Genomic DNA, 6,948 nt, shown 5'->3' with positions numbered 1-6,948 from the left:
TATGATCCTTGGTGCTCCATAGTCAAGGTCGATTGGGAGGACAACCTTGGAACCGAAGACCATGAAGAAGGGTGTGTAGCAGGTGGCTCGACTGGGGGTTGTCCTTAGGCTCCAGAGTACTGAAGGAAGCTCAGCGACCTAGCGTGCGCCAAACTTGTTCAACTGGTTGAAGATGCTAGGCTTGAGGCCCTATAGGACCATGCCATTTGTGCGCTCAACCTAGCCATTCATTTGGGGATGCACAACAGTGGCCCAATCAACCCGGATGTGGTATTCATCAAAGAATCAAAGGAACTTCTTTCTAGTGAACTACATGCTATTGTCTGTGATGATAGATTTAGGACTCTAAAGCGATGGATGATGTTGAGGAAGAACATCACGGCTTGCTCGAACTTAATTGTAGAGATCGGCCGAGCTTCTATCCACTTTGTAAACTTATCGATGGTGACAAGCAAGTGGGTGTAGCCTCCAGGCGCCCTCTTGAGAGGTCCAACTAGATCGAGCCCCCAAACCGCAAATGGCCATGTGATAGGGATCGTCTAGAGTGCTTGGGCTAGTAGGTGAGTCCACCGAGCATAGTACTGACACTCTTCGTAGGTGCACATGATATGCTCGGTGTCGGTTATAGTGGTGGGCCAGTAGAAGCCCTATCAGAACACATTTCCAACCAGGGTCCTAGGCATGGCATGGTGACCATAGACCCCACCATTGATATCGCTTAGTAAATGCTTCCCCTATTCAATGAGGATGCAGCGCTGTAGGATCCCGATGTGGCTTCGCTTGTAGAGTTCACCATCTACAAGAATGAAGGACTTGGTGCGATGTGCGAGCCATTGAGCCTTCATCTTGTCCGTTGGTAGCATGTTATAGAGGACGTAGTCGAGGTAGAGGGTCCTCTAGTCGACTAGAGGGTCGAGCTCTATTGCTGGGTCCTCTTCGAGCTCCATGACTTTAGGGCCGAATGGAGCCGATGGTTGGTCAGCCCCCAGGCCTGGATTGGACAGACCATCACCACCTTGTTCTGATCCCTCATAGCAAACCGAGGGCTTGTGCTGGTCACTAGTGAAGATGCCCGTTGGCACTGGCTCCTGGCCAAATGCTTCTTTTGCAAGCACGTCAACCGCCTCACTGCGGCGCCTTGGGATGTGATTGAGCTCGAGGCCATCAAACTTGTCCTCCAACCGGTGGACTTCTTGGCAGTATGCGGCCATCTTGGCATCATGGTAGTTTGACTCCTTCATGACCTAGTCAATGACTAGCTAGGAATCTCCTCGAACGTCAAGGCGTCAGATGCCCAACTCGATGGCAATGCATAGGCCATTGATGAGCGCCTCATATTTGGCCACATTGTTGGAGGAGGGGAAATGGAGATGCACAATGTACCTCATGCATACCCTGAGGGGCGACACAAAGACTAGCCCTGCACTAGTGCCCTTCTTCATTAGCGACCCATCGAAGTACATCATCTAGTACTCTTGATCGACGACCGCTGGTGGCATTTGGACCTCGGTCCATTCTGCGACAAAATCAGCCAACACTTGGGACTTGATAGCCATCTAAGAGGCATACGCAATGCCCTGACCCATCCGCTTGAGTGCAATTTCATGGTTCTTCCCATGGCATCCTGGTTTTGGATGACCTCGCCGAGGGGGAAGGACATCACGACTATCATCGAATGTGACTCAAAGTAGTGGGGATGGCATACAGAAGCTTCTGGATTTTGGGGTAGTGGGTCTTCGAGTTGGATAGGATCATGCTGATGAAGTACACAGGGTGCTATACTTTGAGGGCATGCCCCTCTTCTTCCCACTCCACTACCAGGGCAGCGCTGACCACTTATGTGTTGGCCGTAATGTAGAGCAGAAGGGGTTCTCTATCGATAGGAGGAACCAAAATTAGGGCCTTCGTCAGAAGTAGCTTGACCATGTCAACTGCCTCCTAGGCCTCGGATGTCTATTCAAAGTGGTTGGCCTTCTTTAGAAGTCGATAAAGGGGGAGACCTCATTCGTCGAGGCATGAGATGAGCAGCTAAGCATGGCGAGGCACCCTATAACTCGCTGTACTCCCTTCATGTTCTAAATGGGCCCATCCTTGTGATTGCTGAGATCTTCTCTGGGTTGGCTTTGATGCCACATTCAAAGACGATGAAACCAAGTAGCATGCCCCTTAGGACCCCAAAAACACACTTCTGGGGATTGAGTTTGATGTTGTTTGCTTAGAGTTTTGCAAAGGTCTGCTTAAGATCGGCTATGAGGTGATCAGCCCATTTGGACTTGACCACGATGTCGTCAACATAGGTCTCAATGGTCTACCCGATGAGGTCCCCAAAACACTTGAGCATACAACACTGGTATGTAGCCCCAATGTTCAGACCGAATGGCATGGTGGCGTAGCAGAACGATCCGAAGGGGGTGATGAAAGATGTCACGAGCTGGTCGGACTCTTTCATCATGATTTGATAGTACCTAGAGTACGCATCAAGGAAGCAAAGGGTTTCACACCTCGAGGTAGAGTCAACTATTTGGTCTATGCGTGGCAAAGGAAACGGATTATTTGGGCACGCTTTGTTAAGACTAGTGTAGTCAACACACATCCTCCATTTTCCACTCTTCTTTCATACAAGAATGGGATTAGCTAACCACTCTGGGTGGTACACTTCCTTGATGAATTCGACCGCCAAAAGCTTTCCGATCTTCTCACCGATGGTCCTGCGTTTTCCCTCATCAAAGTGACGTAGACATTGTTTTAGTGGAATGGAGCTTGGGTGGATCTTCAAGGCATGCTTAGTGACTTCCCTTAGAATGCCTAGCATGTCTGAGGGTTTCCACGCAAAGATGTCTCTGTTGGCGTGGAGGAAGCCAATGAGCGCGCTTTCCTATTCGGAGGAAAGCGTGGTACCAATGCGCACTATTTTGCCCCCGACACTCCTGCGGTCTACGAGGACCTCCATGGAGCCCTCCACTGGCTCGAAGGACTTAGTCGATTGCTTGGGGTGAGGTGCTTCTTCGGTGACCACCTTCTAAAGATCCACGAGCTCTGTGTAGGCAAAGATTGTTGTGGCGTGATCGTAGCACTCAACTTTGCACTCGTAGGCGCACCAAAAGGAGGTGCCGACGGTGATGACTCTACCTAGGCCCAACATCTTTAGCTTGAGGTAGGTGTAGTTGGGGATGGCCATGAACTTCGCGTAGCATGGTCGTCCTAGGATGGCGTGGTATGTAGCACCTAGTTTTAAAGACAAAACCAGATACACACTATATGTGAGCCCAGGAAGTCAAATCTCACATATAGCCACAAATAAGGGTAATATCAAGAGACAATACTTATTACATAATGTATTAGTAAAAGAAAAGTACCCTTAGAGTATAGACAACGGAAAGTCGACTCCGATCTTCTAGCGAAGACTCCAAAATCCACAGGGACGACTAACTGGTTGACCACAAGCCTAACTCTTCCAGACTGGCAATCTGGTACCCATCTAGGATTTTTATCCAATGTATCAAAAAATAAAGCAAGCGTAAGTACATGCTGTACTTAACAATTATATCATGGGGTTCATGAGGCTCAAAAAGGCTGACACTAATTTAACTGCGATTGGCTTTAATAGATCATCTTTTTAAGCAATTGAGTGGCAAATAATTTCTCATCCCCATAAACACATGATCATGTAAACATGAATAATGTATAGCATAAACAATTAATTATTAGCATCATCATTATCCATTAGTGATCATCTCTATTCCATAAGGGTCCAAGGCCGCTCGTGTCCGTGAGCATGGCTGTTATAATAGTTTTACACTCTGCAGAGGTTGTACACATTCACTATGAGTCGTGATTTACCCTTTCGCCTGGTAGCTAATCTCTTGACCCACTTCTAAGGAAGGTCGGTAGGGTTCACTATGAAGCCTTTCAAAGAATTCGTCTAACAAGTTAGGGCCGCTAGGCGTATGTGGCCCATCTCTAGGAGTGGCACATGTGGGCATCACATCACGATACACACTTCCCAGCAGCAAAGGAAACATACCCTATGCATTAAAGGTAACCACTAACAAGCTAGAAAAGATCCTCATATAGAGCTAAAGCTAGAGCCATATGGCCCTAATAGCTATACTGTAAGTTCTGGATGATCGCTTATAGATAAGTCCTTAGGGAGAGGAATCTAAAGCAAATAAACACTCCAGCCCCCTGTTTCCATGTTACTAAAAAGTCATATTTTAATGTTTATTGCATATACCATTAGTCAAGTTACAAGATTATGGTTTTGATTAAGCACTAGCAAAAACTATCCCATGCAATATCCCAAAGGTATCAAGGTACAAGTTATCAAATATCTAGGATATCCTTAATGGTAACAAGGGAGACACATGCAATATGAATTAAGTGTTTAAATGTGATTAGGTAACAAGGATAATCCCATGCTATACTTGCCTTACACACTGATCCTTCAGTAAGCTTTATTCTTTGATATCCTTCTTCTTCTTTTGGATCACCACGTGTATCTTACCGACTAGACAATCGTAGAACACCACACAAACATCCATACACATACATGCATAGCACACAGTTGCATCTATATCAGAACAGTACACCAATCATAGAAAAATAAGTGAAAGAGATTGAAATATGATTCTATGCATCGCTATGAACACACAGTCGCGAGAGACACGCTAATCTAAGTTACGGTTGAAAAGTTACATCTACCGAAAGGTTTACTCGATACGTGGAAAAGAAAACTATAGGCTTCATTTATGTTAACCATATGAATTCATATATAAAAGATATTTTATAAATTATATGGATTGAATTAAGTCAATTTTAGATTTAAATTATAAAACAAAAGTAAAACAAATCACATTTTATGTAAAAACCTAGTTGCATAATCTTTAATCAAGATATGATTTAAACTATGATTTTTATGAAATAGTAATATAGTAAACATCATTACTAATATGTAGATCTCGACGTTATGAATCAAACGCAACTTGAACGGACTATTTCAGAGTTGAAATGAATAAGTTACGATTTAAACAAGTTTTACTTTAATTAAATAATAGATTAAATCTACTCATGAATTTCAAGTGTTGAAAATATGCCTAACAATTGTATAAACATGTAGAAAACATAAATACGATCCTAACACAACTCGAACGGATCAAATCGAACTTAAAACACAAAAGTTACGCATGAAATAAGGTTCAGTGGCATTTCTGTAAATAACTCGAACTCATTTTTGAATTAAAACAATTAAAATCTGAATTTAAACAGATTTTAGACTGGGCATACTATTCCTAGAAAACACAGGGTGTAAAGTGAATAAAAATAGGACTAAAATGTAATTGGTTTGAACTAGAACGGATGGCAGGTTGATTCACTAAAAACCGAGGGGCTGTTTTGTAAAACAGGCGTGGCTGACCGCGTGTTGACTGCGCGTTGCTGACTGGGTGACACGCAGCAGCACGTGATTGGTGCAGTGCACCATGTGGCGTGGGCCAGCGCTGACTTGGCACGGTAGGCCGGGTCTACAGGTCCCTGGTGGACCGGCCACTTAACCAAACCAGTGATCTAATCTTGGCCATTTATAGGGAATCCAATGGAGTAGGCATGTGTGGATGATCCTCGGCGCTGCTCTTTGTCTCTGGCGAGGGCACCATGGCTGGCGGCGAGCCAAGCTCGGCTGTGGACGATGGGGCGGTGATTTCAGCCATCTCGTGACAAAGTGAGCGCACGTAATCGATCTATAGGCTCTCACGAACATGTCAGACTACAAACCGAGGGTGGGAATAGTGCGTTGGGATGATGGCCCACGGCAGCGCCATGGCTGGCGGCCGCTGGTGTCCTATGCTATGGTGTCGTAGTGCGAAAAACGATGAACAGAGGGCATAGGAAGATGGAGAAGCTCACCGTGATGCGCCTAGAGGTGGTTGCAGCGTCCGAGGAGGCTCGGAAGGGGCGGTCGACGATGGTGGCATTGGTTGGAGAGAGAGGGAGCATAGGTGAAGGAGAATCCGAGCAATCCATGACCAAAATGTGAAATCGGAGGTACCTAAAGGCTTAGGGGACATGGCGGAGCTTCGGGTGGCTTCGACGACGAAGATAGTGCTCGGGGTGGGGGAGTTCGCCGGTGGCGGTGAGCTCAAGCGCAGACAGAGGAAAGGGGGGAAGGGGAGATGTGGCTCGGAGCTTTATAGGTGCGGCGAGGCGCTATAGATGGTAGGTAAGCGGGAGGCGGGCGGATTCAACGCTTTCTAAGCAGGTGCGGTGGACCGGCGGCTTGCCGTTTTGGCGTGCGCCATCATCGGCAGTGAGAAATGGAAAGGTGAGCGCGCGGGGAAGGAAAGGGAGGTGGCGGCTGACGGGCGGGGCCAGCAGCACAGCGAGAGGGAGGGAGAGACAGCGTGTGTGGGCAGATTGATTACCTTCCTTGCTTGTGCGGAGGGCTGGCAGCTTGCCATGCATGGCAGCGCCATTGACGAGCAGAGGAAGGAAAGAGCGGGGAAGGAGAAAGGAAAGAAGGGAACGGCGACGCTGACGAGCGGGACCCACGAGGCAGTGAGGGAAAAGGAGGCGGTGAACGGGCGGCTGACGCGCGGGCCAACAGCACAGTGAGCGCTTGCGCATGCGGCGTCTGACCGAGCAGGCTGGGGCGCTGAGCGGGCCGTAGCGCCGAGCTAGGCCAGGTGAAGAGGAGGAAGGAAAGGGCTAGAAAAAAAATGGTGGGCCTTCGGGCCATAAATGAGAATGGAGTTTTTTTCCTTTTTTTCCAAATTCTTTTCTTTTCTTAACTCAAACAATTTCAAATACGAACCAAACCGAGTATAAATACGATTAAAAAATACACTTTTTAGTTCAAACATAGATGGACCAATTTTGGATAAGTTTTTCGAGAATAACTTTTTAATTTCTTTTATTTTTCTAATTTTCTTTTCTTTTATTTCAAAGCCATTTTTA

This window comes from Miscanthus floridulus, chromosome 1, assembly GCF_019320115.1.
Source record: "Miscanthus floridulus cultivar M001 chromosome 1, ASM1932011v1, whole genome shotgun sequence".
In the NCBI taxonomy this organism is placed as follows: Eukaryota; Viridiplantae; Streptophyta; class Magnoliopsida; order Poales; family Poaceae; genus Miscanthus; species Miscanthus floridulus.
The sequence above is the reverse complement of the archived record's forward strand: the minus strand, read 5'-3'. Positions refer to the sequence as shown.